Below are 15,290 nucleotides of genomic sequence, written 5' to 3' on the forward strand. Positions count from 1 at the left end.
ACTGGTTGGCCACTGAGCCCCAGGCATCTGCCTGTCTCTGCCTCCCCCGTGCTGGGATTACAATGTATCCACTTTCACAGTGAGTGCTGAGGATCAGAAATCAGGCCTCCTGTTTGTACAGCAATCCTTTTTTGGTTGTTGTTTGTTTGTTTTTGGTTTTTTTTTTTTTTTTTTTTTCGAGACAGGGTTTCTCTGTATAGCCCTGGCTGTCCTGGAAGTCACTTTGTAGACCAGGCTGGCCTCGAACTCAGAAATCCGCCTGCCTTTGCCTCCCTTACCGACTGAGCCATATACCCATCCCCTCATTTTTATTCTCAAAACAAGTAGATTCATATTTCATCTCTTCCAAACCCATTCTTTAGAGGAATTTTAATCCAGCAACGTGGCTGCTCTGGCAAGAGATCACATCCAAGATCCTAGGTCTGTGTGATCCTGCTGGAATGCAGACGCACCACACACCTTTAATCCCTCTGACTGGAATGCAGACACACCTTTAATCCCAAGCAGTAACATCTAATTGAGGGATAGACCAAGTGATGAATCAGAGAAAGATCTGACAGAATGAGTCAGGGAGAGGATCCACCAACTCTCACAAGAACAGACAGGAAAGAGAGGCTACTTTAAGAGCAGAGGGAGAGAGAGAAGTTTGGTTTGGTTCGGTTCAGTTCAGTTTGGACTAGTTCAGTTCATGAGGCAGTCTTTCTGAGCAGAACAATTCAGTGAGAAGCTGAGAGAAGCTGGTTTTAGTCAGTCAGCTTGGAGAGGCGTTTAAGCAGAACAGCTGAATGGAGCCAGCCAGCCAGAGTTCAGAAGGAGGCAGAAAGGGTGAGCTTATTCAGCTGTCAGCCTCAGAGGCAGAAGCTAGGCTAGGTCAGCAGACCTGGAAGAGCCTGAAAGCTGAAGTCTACAAGGCCTAGAAGCTTCCAGCCCTAGGGGTGGTGAGTACAGAGAAGGGAACGCTCTGGGCTCAGCCCGAGCCATGCACTCGTAAAGCTGGGGAATGGCTCTCTCACATCTCATTCCTTCCTCTGAGGAAATAAAAGCAACGCTGACTTCTACACTAGTCTATACAGGGCAAGGCTGAAGTGCAGTTTAAAGGTGTAAGTTAAATTAGGAAGAAGCATCCATGATAGCCTCAGAAAGAGGATATGATCCATGCTGTGAAAATCACTTGTTTATATACATCTTATCTACAGAGCTTGATGGTATTTTATAAAATACCTGGGCTGCAACCCAACACGTGAGGTCAGGTATACAATTTTTCTTTCTGATCTCTCTCTTCCCTTTTGGGGGAGGGTTGTTTGTTTGTTTTCGGAGAATTTCCTGCAGCTGGCCTCAAACTTGCTATGTAGTCTAGAATAACCTTGAGTTTCTCATCCTCCTGCCTCTCCCTCCGAAACGCTGGAATTCCATGCAGGAGCCACCGTGCTCTCTAGGCATTGTGGGATTTTCTTCCCATTGCATTATGGTGCTCAAAAAACTTGCAGATTCTGGAGCATCCTGGACATTGGATTTGGGGATTAGGATATCCAACTCTCATAATTTTACTTTTGCAGAACAATGGAAAGCTCACTATGTGGCTACACTTTTCTGTAAATTGCAGCCGGTTGCAGGTCCAGCCGGCCTCCTCGGAGTGAGAACAGCAGCCCAGTTCATTCTTCCTAGCAGTCTCCACAAACTCATGTCCTGCTTCCTGTAGAATCTCCGCCATCATTTCTCTGATCTCTCACAGACTAGTGCCTCGTCTCCCTGCTGCCTGCTCACAAACCTTGGCCCTCTGGCCGACTCCCTTCTGGGGTGCATTAACCCTGACACCATACCCTGACAGCACCCCAAATCCAGGAAGGACCCTTCCTAGGCACTATCCCCAACGTCCTTTCAAATCTGGGAGAAAACAGGCTCTCTGTAGCATGCAGCACAGAAATCCATCTACCAGGACTGCGACTGCGCAGGAGCTCAGGGGCACTGGGGCCATGGCCCTTCAGCACCACAGACGGGAGCCTCCACAGAGCTTCAATCTGTGTTCCGATGGAGAGCAAGGGAGCCACACTTGACATTCTGTGGTGTGGCAGGATGAAGGGTATACTTCAGCTTCTCTGTGGAAGGAACTACCTCTTCAGGATCTGCACGATTCCCACCCTCAGTTACTCATAATAATAATAATAATAATAATAATAATAATAATAATAAAAGGATTTAAAAAGGAATCAGGAGTCTCTCTGTGTCTTCTTGTTCTGAACAGATAATCTTCAACCATGAAACTCAGGCTACCAGGGACTAAGGCAGGAGGGCTGAGATGGCAGCCTGGGGCCAGTTTAAGGGCCATTTAGAAGTCAGAGTACACAGGACAAGGCTCCTCCTGGGCAGGGAGAAGTGACACAGGGAAGTGGGACCCTAGTTGCCAATGTGGGCAAACATGCAGAAGGCAGGGCACTGAGGGGGCACAGTCACACTGTGGGTTACCAGAACGGCTTCAGAGAAGAAAATATCCCAACAGATATTCAGCTCTGTAAACAGAGCTGAAGAGCATCGGTTCTGGGTTGGCAAACTCCACATATGAAACTGCATTCCTGCAAACACTCATGCTACCAATGAGGTGACTGCTGGGGTGAGGGGCTGTCGTCAGAGGTGACTGTATTCAGGCGACACCCACCCTTCTGGTACTTATTTTATTTCCAAATGATCACGATGTTCAGCTCCATGAGTTTTGTCACACGTCAAGTCACGTGGCCACCACCTGGCTGGGTAGTGATGGGTACATAAGCCTCCCATCACCCCCAAACACTTCCCCCGTCTGTTCACTCGGGTTGCACAGCACCCCTCTTGTGCCCCTGGCAACCACAGATCTGTTCTCCGTCATTCACATTCTGTCTCCTCGAGAATGTCACAAAAATGGAATGGTACACTGTGGGACATTCCGGGACTCGGTCCACTCACCGATGCAGCGCTTCCGGCACGCCTCCAAGCTGCTGTGTGTACCACTGCTCAGCCCCCTGCCTGCTGCTGTTAACTGGTAAGGCTGGCAGCTGCTGTGCTGTGATACCCTCTGCTCCTTTGGCATCTACATTTCGTCTCTGGGACGACAACGACAATGACAGCGACGACATCATCTATCACAGCAACCCGAAGCACAGCGATCTGAATTCATAGCATGGGACATGCAGGAAATTCTGCTACCTATCTAGACCTTCCTCATGAGCTAGAGACCGGTGAGACCACACCAGGCTCCCACTGCCTTCCCAAGTAGACTAGGCTTACCCACACCCCCCACTCCAGCAGAACAGCATGAAGCCAGAGCCTTCAAGAATATATGGCAGGGAGCCAGGGAGCCGTCATGTTCCGCAAAAGCTGAACTTAACAGCAGTTCCAACCCTGAGCTCAAGGGCACAAGAGCACATTGTTCTCATACCTTGAACTGTATGAGAGTCTATGCTGAAGAAGTAAACCTTTGTTCTTTCCTAAGGAGAAGGAGGAAGCTCTCTCACTTTCTCCTGGATGTTATTCTTCCAAAGGGAGGAAGGCGGAGGCTGAGGCAGAGAGGAGTCTCTGTTAACAGCCCACTTCTTGATGACCCAGAGACACCCTGTGATGACTACCAGCATCCCCAAAGTGGAGGCACCTGAAATACCCCCTCTGTCTCTTTGAACCCGAGGAGGGTCTGAGCGCAAAAGAACTTGTCTGGGACCGCTCACCCTGCCCTGGGACAGTGCAGAGACTCTCACCCTGCCCTGAGACAGTGCGAGAACATGAAATACACCTGTTACCATGTGCGTTAGCTCCGTCAGCCCTGACCCCGACCCTCCAGGAACTGCCCACAGACACCCAGCCTCTCGCAGCCTGTGTGTAGACCCATCGACAAATCTCCATCTGGAATGCTCACACTCTCAGAGGCAGAACATCTGAGGTTGAATGGCCCCTGGGTTCAGTGTATCTCTCCTGAAGGCCTCACAGCAAATGGCGTCACAGTAGAGCATGGAGAGAGGTCACATGGTGAGACAGGAGCAGAAGCCAGGCCTGCTCTCTTAATGTTCATGCTTGTGAAAACTCACAAGAACAACACAGTCTCCTTCAAAGGCAAGGACAGCAACTGCAGTGACTTGCCAACTTCCCACGGATTGCCCCTCCCCTCTGTCTTTTTAGGTTTCAAATGCCTTCCAATCGCGCCATCCCAAGGACATGAACCAGGGAGGGCATGAACCCTTGAGGATCGCAGCCAATCACAGCAAGGCTGAATGTGAGGACCCACGGAATAGGCTCCAGGTCCATTACTGACAACCTCCTGACCAGCGGAGTCTCACCAGGGGCTGAGACACCAGCTACCCTAACCCTGCCAGCGCTTGCTTCTAGGCTACAAGAATTCCCTGATTTAGAAACCTGTGCCGGCGAGGGCTGCAGAGGTGGCTCTGAGATCAGGAGTCTTACAGGAGACCTGAGGTGGGCTGGCTCACAAATGCCTGTGGGTCAAGTCTGAGAGGATAAGAAATCATCTTTTGATCTCTGTGGATGGATGGACACACACACACACACACACACACACACACACACACACACACTAGTTTTTGTTTTAATCTATGTTGTTTCCTACCCCCACCTTTTAAAATCTTAGGTAGGAAGAAAAACAAGACAGTGTTTTGTTTTTGTTTTTGTTTTTGTTTTTGCAGTGAGACCTAAGAGAGGGCGTCAGGAATCATTCTGTTTAGTAATTCTACCTGTGGGATAAAGGCACAGCTCAGTGGAGACACTGTAAGTGGCTGTAAGCACTTACAATAAGGGGTAAGTCTTTCTTCCCCAAACACAAATATACCAACCATGTCCAACAGTCGCATCAGGATTAACCTCAGCCTCCGAGAGAATGTTCTATATGCTGCCTCAGTTGTGGTCCGGCTGCTTTACATCTCAGTCCTGGAAATGTGACTTTGTCTGACCTCGGGCAGAGCTCCTAGCCCCTTGGCACCCAGAATGACACCCATAAAACAGAAACAATGCCTCAGGTAAGAGAACCTGTAACCTCTGCCATTCCAGGTGTCAGTGATACTCAGGGCTCCTGTCAGAATCAGGTGGTTTGAGGACCAGGAAGGTGATGCCCAAAGAGATATTCATAAAAACAGAGCCCCCACCCAACACTGATAACAGCTTCAACTTGTGCCTACTTCTGTTCATGAAGTCTCAAAGAAGATCATTTTAAGTCCGTATTCTTGTCTGAGGGCCACTCTCACTTGTTCTTGCCTCGGAGCACATCTGCAGGAACCTCCAACCCTGTTAGCATGCTAAGTAAGGCACTATTCCACCGTTTCCTCCCCTCTAGGGAACTTGTTCCACAGAAAACATACCTCAGCTGGAGCCTCCAAGAGTGCGCTTGCTTGGAATTCTGAGGTTGATTGTTTATTTTGTTTGTTTTTCAATGCTGGAGATGAAACCTGGAACCCCACAAATGTTAGACAAATGTTCCACCACCAAGCTACACCCCCATCCGTCCCCGGTTTAGAGCTTTTAAGACCTGGAACCCGTGCCAGGTTTACCACCTAATATGGGAGGAAACTTGGAGCTCCACGTGTTCTTTCTCTGCCTGTTTCTTCATTGGAACAGATGGAGGAGGATTTTTTTTTCCTTGTCTGTTTTGAGACTCCAGTGAGATCCTACACACAAAAGCCCAGTCTTTCTTCTGGCAATGAATCTACAAGTGTTATTGACATGAATTTTTATTGGCGATAGAAAAATGTGCCTTTACGTCTCTAGGTGGCTTATGATACATAAGCTGGACCTTGACAATTCAAAATCAGTTGAGCCCATGGTTCCTGCAGGGCCTTGCATTTTTTCCCCCAGGTTGGATCTGTCAGACTAGCAGGGCTCTTCCTCAGCCTTCTCCTACATTTCAAGACATCTCAGGCCTCACTGATGCTGGGCTGGTCGTAATCTCTATTCCCACCAATCTTGCCTCCCTAACAGACCTTGAACCCTAGATTATTCTCCCAAACCTGTCATCTCCAATGTATACTTATATACATGTGTGTAAAATGGAGATATAAACACATTTAATTTTATAAATCCCAGACTCCAAAGACTGCCTTGCCTCACAGTCCATGAATCAACTCCATACGAGGACTGATTTCCCATTACAGGATGCACTGGCAAGGCAGAGTTCCAGGCTTTAGCTTGTCTGTGTAGCTTTGCACAGGTAACTTCCATCACCAGCTCATGTACAGGAGGTACATGCAGAAGATGCCTGGGCACCTGAGAATATACCTGACAGACAAGTGCTACCTAGCCGTTGAAAACAATATCTAGTCTATTTACTTGGTATCGGAAGTTGGGGACCAACCCTAGAGACGTGCATATATGAAGCAAGCACTATACCACAAAACTATACACTTATACCAACAATATCAAAATTAAAAATTATGCACGTTTGTGCATGTGAGGGCAGGTATTCATGGAGACCAGAAGAGGGCACCAGATCCCTGGAGTCAGAGTTACAGAGGGTTGTAAGTTACCCATGAAACCCAACATGGGTTCCAGGAACCAAACCTGAGTCTTCTGCAAGAATAAAGTGAGCCCCCTTATCTCTGAGCTCTCTCTTCAAACCCTTAAAAATTTTCAACTGAAAATGTTCTTCCATGGTAAAACTACACAGATTTTCGAAATAGGACAAAGCAAACCTGCCATGCTTTGTATTTTTCATCTCAGTATATTTATTCCCAGAGTCTGCCCCCATGGGCTCTACATTTTAGTTTTAATCATTGATGAAATAAATATTTATTGGCCACCGTTAAGTTCCAGCCACAGCCACAGGCACTGAAGATTCAGTGGTGATCAACAGCTAAAGACAAACCCTCATTCTCTCGTTCTAAAGACGGAGAGTGACAAAAAAACAGATATACAGTTTGTCAGAAGGTGCCGGAAGTTTCAAAAATCAAAGTAGGAGGGGCTGGAGGGCTCAGTGGGAGGAGGTAAAGGAGAACTCAGTGGGAGGAGGAGCTGGAGTGCTGCTCAGTGGGAGGGGCGCTCAGTGGGAGGGGCGCTCAGTGGGAGGAGGGGCTGGAGGGGAGCGCAACGGTGAAGTACTTGCCTGACACAACACTCCAAACTTATAAAGCAAGAAGAAAGCAGGTGCCATACGAAAAAAAAAAAAAAAAAAAGCCTGATTCTCCTCATGCTACAGCACAGAAAGCCAGGACTTTTGGTCTAAGCTTGCTGGATACCTCTGGGCAGGCAACTGAATATATTTGACTCGTTGTCCCATCGATTTCTATCACTGGGCCCTGTAGAGAACTCAAATGGCAATGCTCAGGTGGACACTTGCAAAGGCCCACGGGCTCAGCACTAGGGATGGCCTTCTCTGGGAAGGGGACAGTGAGCAGAGCCTGAAAAGCTTGGGGGTGGGGGGTCTGATACAAGTGGGGAAAGACCATGCCAGCATAAGAGCAGGGCAAACCCCAAGGCCCAGAAACACAGGAGCAGGTGGAGAATGTGGAGGCCACACACAGCTGGGTGCTTGTTGGTGAACCAAAGAGCCCTCAGGGCACTTAAATAAGACTTGGGATGGCACTGAGTCAGCTCCTACCAGGCTCTTTGCATGGCTTTGGCAGCATTGGCCTAGTTTTCTTTGCTCCTGACCACCTTGTCCTCATGTCTCATAGTTATTTTATTGTATGGTAGGTACGGCACATAATACTTCATTTAAGAACGTTGAGTTTCATCGGGCATACTCAGTTGACTGGCATAGGGCCTTACCCCGAAGAAAGCGTGTGTTTAGATTTTGTTATGGGAGCTGTGATACATTCCCTGTGGTCTCCTTAGGGATAGCCTTTCCATGGTTCCAGGTAAGTGACCAAGAGTACAGTAAGGTCCCTCTACTCCAGCAGGTTAGAACACTCAGCAGGGTGGTTCTGCCATTTCTAGATTCCCCAACCCCTGGCATTCTTCCAGGTCCAGCCACGGTTGCACACACAGCTTGGTGTTTTCTCTGCCTCAGAACAGTCCTCTCTCCAGGACACTTCACCATGAATGCTAACAACCTCAGCACGCACACACACACACACACACACACACACACACACAGAGGCCTCTGCTCAGCTCTTTCGTGGTCTCTGCTCCCCTGTGCCATGGCTCAGACGGCATTCCCAGACAGAATGTCAGAGCAAATGTGGGTCTTGCATCCGACACCTGCACTGGGTAGGTAGTATTCCGGTCCAGTTGTTCAAGGAGAGAAAGCAAACCCAAAATGGATTGCTCCATTATGGCTAAGATTGGAAATATGACTCCTTTTAAAAGGTAACTCTCCGTGCTGTGTGAACTACATACCCTAAGACCACAAGTTTAAACAACAACAAAAGATGGAGAAATTTTCTTGAGGCAGAAAATGCTAACATTGTGACACCTGCTAACCACCTGTGCCAATGTGGGAGGCCCCGGGAGCAAAATGTGTGCCTTTAGATAAAACCCATGGAACATGAGGCCTGCTCACTAGATGATACTGGGCAGAAGCAGGCAGCTTTGAATACTCCAATGGGAGGCCCAATCGAGACAATCCCTAAAAGCTCTTTCCATGTTCAAAATTGGACCAACTGGCCATTTCAATTGGAATATCAGCTATAGGGCAGAGGAGAACAGATGTGAAGGACAACCCTTGAGTCCCGTTGAGATGCATAACCTCAGCTATGGGGCAGAAATGGGTCTATTCTGCCAGCAAACACAGACCTAAGCTGCTACAGGTCTTAAAATCACCATGACCCTTAGGACAACCATGACCACTTGATCTCCAGCTGGGCACTAATGGGAAGGGGCAGAAACTAAATGCTGAGACCTAAGGGTCATCATTAGAGATGTGCACTTGATGGGACCACGGACTCCAGGCTCCTCCTGACTCTCTTCCGCCCAGTCATTGGAAGAGTTTTCTCTACCTTGCATGCATTTCCACCGTTGAGTGCTGCCTAGCTGCTGGCCCAGAAATGTGGGTCAACCCATATTACACCGAAACCTCAAAAAAAAAAAAAAAAAAAAAGAGTCAAGAGAAGCCTTATCATAGGCTGATGACCTCAGGAATGTGTTGTGGCTAACACACAAGTTTACTTCCCAATTAAAGTGACTTTCTGGCAAATGCTTGCCCTTGGTGCACAACACGGGGTCTTGTGGGAAAGAGGCAAGCGCTTCTTGGCTACCCAGTTTCCTCTGAGTTTCTCTCCCCACCATCTGTGGGTTGCTTATAAACATAACAGCTCTCTGTTGAACAAATTTTATCAGTCCCAATAAAAAGTCAAAAAACTCAACCCCATTATGGTGACAGCCTATCAGGAAGATAAAGGACTGACCTTCCCTTACCCTGACACTAACTGCCACCTGCCCTGCCCTGGAGACCAGGACTCTGGCGTCTCAGGTAGCTTATATTCCAGTGACCTTCCTCTGTCTGGTGTGGCCTCCATTCCAGTGACATGTATAACTTACAAAAGGCTACAGTGGAGAAGTGGGTTGAGCCCTTCGGCTTCCGCGGATGAATCTCATTAATGACTTGCCACCCAGACAAAGGTCCTTGATTTACTTTTCTAACTATTCAGAATAATCCTAAAAGGCTCAGAGAACTACCTGTAAGAAAATCCCACAGACTCTAATGGCTTCGTGCAGACACAAGGATTACGGGTGCCTAAAAGACCCCTTTTAAAGACCTGTGCTATTTATTAGTTGGTATCTTAGAAGAACCCAGAAGGCCTCGGGTAAAGATGCAGAGAGCTTGCAGGCAGCTTTCGGGCAGACTCTGGGTGAGATTTATACAGACACTGTGAGATTCACGAGCCCTGGACAGCAGCAACAGACTCTGGAGTTTCCTCTGCTGCTTGCATTAGCATCCCTGGGCTTGTTGGGGGTCAGTTACTTAAGTAGATCACTTCACGTGGGCTCGCTTTTCTTCTGGTTACAGGTACCAGCATGGCAGCGTGACTGCCCTAATGTCAAAGATGTGGGCAAGGGTGGAACAATCCTATTATGTGCCTGAGAAAGCAGCCGTGATTTATTTTAAAGAATCCTGGAGGAGGTTCCAATTGCTTCCGTGTGGTGAGGACCCAAGCAACCAATGCTGTCGTCAAAACCCGGTTCATAAAACAATGGGAGCTGTCTGGCACAGGGCTGGAACAAACACTGGCCAGGGAATAGCCATTCCCTTCTCTGCTACATTCCTGCTTGACCTACCTGCCTGCTCTAAGGCCTTGGGAAACCTGACTCCAACTGGCCAGCCTTCCTGGGGAGCAGGGGCCTGTCACTGAACACTATCTGTGTGTACGCCCGCCCCGCCCTGGGCCACCTGCCATGCAGCTCTCTGTCTGGTTCCCTCTCGCCACCTGTAAACTCCCAGAGCGTGTCCCCAGGCTCCAAGCCCAGCAGAGGGAGGGAAGGGCAAAGGGCCAGTGATAAGGCCAGGGAAGCTGGCAATAAAAGAGTAGCTAGCAGGCTAAGCATTGTAGGCAAGGGGGCCATGGAATGCTGAAGGGAAAAAAGGCTACACTTTGTGTACATTCCCAACCTCCTGCTTCATCAAGTACCATGAGCAGGTAGGGACACCATCTCTTCTGTGGCATTTTCTTCTCTCCCACAGCCTAGAGAAGTGATTCCCGACCTTCCTACTGCTGAGAGCCTTTAACCCAGCTCTTCATGACTTGGCGACCCCCAACTGTGAAATTCTTTCTATTGCTACTTTTTAACTGGAATGTTGCTACTGTTACCTTGTTGTAATATAAACATCTGTGTTTTCTGATGGTCTCAGGTGACCTGTGAAGAAGCCTCCACTGGCCTGGAGTGAAAAAGGACAGAATTAAGAAGTCCTCTCCTGTCCATGTGCACTTGCTGTCCGCTTACCTGCTGAGTAACCTTGCACGATAGCCACTGTGCGCACTGTCACACATGTCTGCAGGATTAAATGGGGTGGTGCACATGAGGCATTGAGCTCAAAGTCCCCCCCCCCCAAAATTGTCTTGGTTCTAATAAGCTTGCTGTGCAGAAGCAAGAGGAGAATGATGAAATTGGCTGGGCGTGTAGCTCAGTGGTCAACGCTTGCATGTGCCAGACCCCGAGTTCAATCCCCAGCACATCGAATAATAATAATCATAATAGAGTGATAATAATACTTATTATTATATAATACATCGGTGTAAAATAAAGAGGCAAAGAAAATGCTAAGACACCTTTGATTTTCAGAGAAAGGCTGAGGTGGTGTGGGCAGCGTGTTCTGATAGGACAATGGCAGGCAGCAGGTGGGTAGCAGGCACCTTGGCAAAGCACTGAATCAAGAGGCAAGAGAGCCCAGCATGCCCACTACCCTATGCACAGTGCCTGCAAGCGCCTCTCATTCTCTGGACCTCTGGACCCTGCCCACCTCCCAGTAGAGCTGGGGCCCCAATCGAGCTGTCGAGTACATGCTGTACTCTGAAAAGAACCAAATCGGAACCAAGGAAGGCATCGCAAGACTCACGGGACTCTGGGCAAAAAGGCGGCACCCTGTGCAGAGCCTGGGTACTAGCAGAGAGGTGTGAAGAGGGTGGGAGGCTCTAGCACTTAGCAAATGCCTGTGTGTGTGAAGTCCGCAGCCAGTGCTAAAGAGACAAGGCTGATATCCCTGGTGCAACTCTTATGGCTAAGGAAAGAATTCCTGCTTCATCTGCTAGGTCCCCAGATACTACTTGACCAGTGAAGACATGGTCACGCTGGCACTGACACTCTCCAATGCCCTCAGACCAGTGAAGACTGGATCTAATCTGGGTACCAGTATCCCATACCCCAGCACAGACAAGGCACCCACAACTCTGGCCCTTTCAAGTCTTCTTGGTGACAACAGAGCTAGGCCATATAGCCTCCTGACAACACAGACAACAGTCACCATGGCCATCTGGGGTGTGAAGGTACAAGTTGCCTGGCACAGCCACAGAGCTGACTGCCCCGAGGCCCTTCAGAGGTCTTCATTTCCTTCCCAGACAGTTCTGTTCACATGAGTAGCCACACAGAAACACTGAGCACACCGAGTGCGCTGGCAAAGTTAGCACCGTGTGCCCACACTGCACACTGGGATCTTAAACGCCATTCTCTCTTCTAGATCAACGTGGACACTCTCACAATTCAACGGCCACCATTCCTTCAGGCTGACTCAGCTGGTGGCTTCCCGAGAGCCCAATCCCTCCATGCCCCCTGGGTTTTTGTCCTGAAGATTGGCAGAGTGACAAGTTCTGTTTCCCTGTGTTCTCTGGCGACAAGCACCAGCCTCTTCAGCAAGATACCTGTGTAGGAAAAGGCATGAGGGCAGATAAAATGCTCTGTGATGTAGCAAAGCCACGTGGGAACAATTGCTGCAGCTTACAAAGGGCAAGAAGAGTGCCAGATGGAGCCCCATCTTAGCCCCCCTCCCCCTCCAGCTGTTGGGCTCAGCTCAGGTATATGTCTACCTGCCTGATGTGCCAAGGCACTGAGCTGCTCTACCTGGCCAGACCGTAGGCAGTAAGGATGGTGACCACCATGCCTGTCTGCCACTCGTCCTGGGAGTGACATGGCAATCACACTAGCTGTGAGTACAGACAGCCCACTCTTGAACCAACTGTTCACCTACAGCTGGGTGTGTGCCAGGAGCCACAGGCTTTCTCTTCACTCTGAAGCCTGTGGTGACTCCAGAGTTGTGACCCCCCTCTGTGGTTTGTGGCTGCTGCCTGGCATGGTCTCACCCTCCCCACCACAGCCCTCCTAAAGCACAGTTGAGCTAATTCTGGGCTCCCTGCCACCCTTGCAAGCCCACGCTGCACTTGCTCTGACTCATGCCGAGGTGCCCAGAAGCAAGCTCAGGAGAGACGCTGCAAGGCACCTGCTGGGCCCTGGGCAGCAGCTGGGACTCCAACCTCAGGCTCATGAAGGATCCAGAGTTAGCTCTGAGGTCTCCCAACGACCTTCACCCAATCTCCGTGGAAGATGAACCCAAATGTCAAGTTGTGTAAGCTGCACAGACACCAACTTCATAATGTAGATCCACTGAGACCCTGGAGTTAAATGTTTGCTCTTTATAATCAAGACCTACTTCAGTGTGTGGCGAAATCTTCTGACATTGACAAAGTTCTCAGACACAAAAAGCATTACACCAAAAATGAAGATTATAGGTATCTAATGGTTCCAGCCAACCTGCTTCAAACGCTATTTTCTGAACACCTATTCAGGCTCTTTTCCTCCATGTCTTTAAACTCAAAGCCATCAACACCAGAGCCTCAGACTGTCAGGGGAAGAGGCCTACATTCCTGGCCCACCTCTGACAGGTAAGAATGGAATACTAGAGGAGAGAGAAGCAGGGACAGCCACATCTGTCCAGAGGTGACAGAGGAAAGACAGCCCAGAAGAGTCGCCTCAGGGTGGCCTGTGGGTAGTCGGCTAGGGGAACAGGCTCTCTGGACAGACAGGACACGGTTGTGAGGCCTATGGTTCTGTTTGGAGAGCAAGGAGAATTAAGGCTGGACCTGGGGGGTTGTGAGGGAAGGGAGGTTGGAGATGGTTAAACGTGAACATGCTGGCCAGGCTCTGAAGGGCTCATAGGGCTGCCTCTGCATAGGCAGGGCTAAAGGAAGGATACAGGGAAGAACCAAATGGCTAGATTGGTAGCATTTCACCAGCTGGCCCCTTGGTCCCTAAAGATCACACCTCTCTGAAAGGACAATCTATGTCTTTAAGAGGCCTTGGATAGCTGCATGTTCAGAAAGGACAACCTTAATAAACAGGTTAGGTTACTTATGTACACCAAGCCTCCATGGTAATCCCAACAAACCACCAAGCGATGTGCCCACACTGGTGGCTGTTCTGAAAACAGTAAACTAAGTTACTGAGAAGCCACACACACACACACACACACACACACACACACACACACACACACACACACACACCCTTTCAACTGGTGAGCTCGTGTAACCATGGTAACACAATAGTGTATGACAGAGGCTGGGACCTATCAGGAAACACCTCAGACATCCGAGCTTGCTTTCCACTAAGAATGGCACAGCCTGGGCCTCACTGACAGGGCCAGGCACCATCTCCATAGCACAGCCTTTCATCACCACATGTGACCCTTGAGCTCCGCTAATGGGCACCAGGTCACAGGGGCAAAAATGAGGGAGAACTTCAAGAGCCCAAGTAGCATGTTGGTGAAGGCCCTCCCTTTAAAAATAGCAGGCCTTGAGCCCTGAGATGCAGCCTAGCCTATGCAAACAACATCAGAAGCCATCTAGCCAGCCTCTGTGCCTGCACCCTAGGCTAAGCATCCCAGAGCAGGTTTCCAGGGAGATGGAGATGTTGTGCCAACACGCACTGTGGCGGTACGGTAGATAAACAAGTATAACTGCACACCGGAGTATCTTCAGCTGCAGGAAGGAGCCTCTGAGAAACCTGGACTCACACCCTCAGGACTCCACCAAGCTCAAGAGCGCTCGCTCCCCACTCCAGCTCCCATCCCACACAGTGAGACAGGCAAAAGGGCAGCATTATCACATGGGGCCCAGGTGGGCAGAGCCCCCCAGGAGCTTCCTGAATCACACAGGTTCCACTTGTCCTGGCTCCTCATCTCATCTCATTGGGCCCTCAGGTTACATAAGCTGGGTTTTGTCACCGCCAGTGGTGGCTCTAAGGTTACACGGCTGGACAAGGGCCAGGCAGGCTTACTGTTTGTTTCCATCCTCTGTAAGCAAGGCTCTTCCAAGGAGACTTTCCTCCAACTAGAACCTCTCGGGGCAGAGGGAGCACAGATGCCATGCATCCCTTCCCAGTCAGAGTGCCAACTCTTCATTCCTGTATCAGCTCCCACCACCACCCACAGGCTCCTCCCTCTTATTTCTGCTAAAACAAGGGCCCAAGGAGCAGAGCCTGCCTGAGCCCCAGAGGCGATGGGAGCTGGTGCTGTCAGCAGCCAGCCTCCCTCGTTTCTGCATCTGCTCTACACAGCATCACCAGGACTCTAGGATTCCTGGGAAGGGACAAAGAGAAGGCTACTCTCTAAGCAAGACCTTAGCTCCCAGAGGGCAGTGTCCCACCCAAGTCAGCAGGAGTCCCAGTGAGCCAGAGACATACTCCAGAGCAGGCAACCTAGGGCACCACCAGCAATGGTTTTAGCATTGTGCATCCCTGCTAGTTGAGTGGCTTGGGTACAGCAGTGGCTTGTGGTCAAGACAGTGCATGGAGTGATAAAGACAGACAGCAAGGACCTCACAGGTCATGTCTCAGAACACCCGGGCCAGAGGACTGGAGAAGACCCATGCCTGGCTGCTCCTTCTCTGCAGCAGCTAAGTTCT

General features: G+C 49.7%; 1 protein-coding gene and 1 long non-coding RNA gene across 6 annotated transcripts in view; one reads left to right on the forward strand and one right to left on the reverse strand.

Annotated features, from left to right (window-relative positions):
- Positions 1 to 15,290, reverse strand: part of Cracdl (capping protein inhibiting regulator of actin like) — a 108,414-nt gene that overhangs the window by 72,734 nt on the left and 20,390 nt on the right. The gene's annotated exons all lie outside the window — the stretch shown is intronic.
- On the forward strand, positions 133 to 11,163 carry Gm39628. 2 transcript variants are annotated; one of them, XR_003947780.1, is made up of 4 exons: positions 133 to 4,743; positions 4,821 to 4,991; positions 9,911 to 10,044; positions 10,751 to 11,163. It is a non-coding gene; the product is annotated as a predicted gene, 39628 (long non-coding RNA). The 2 variants fall into 2 exon arrangements; XR_865356.3 differs by having other exon boundaries at positions 133 to 4,991.

Source organism: Mus musculus, chromosome 1 (assembly GCF_000001635.26).
Source record: "Mus musculus strain C57BL/6J chromosome 1, GRCm38.p6 C57BL/6J".
Classification (NCBI taxonomy): domain Eukaryota; kingdom Metazoa; phylum Chordata; class Mammalia; order Rodentia; family Muridae; genus Mus; species Mus musculus.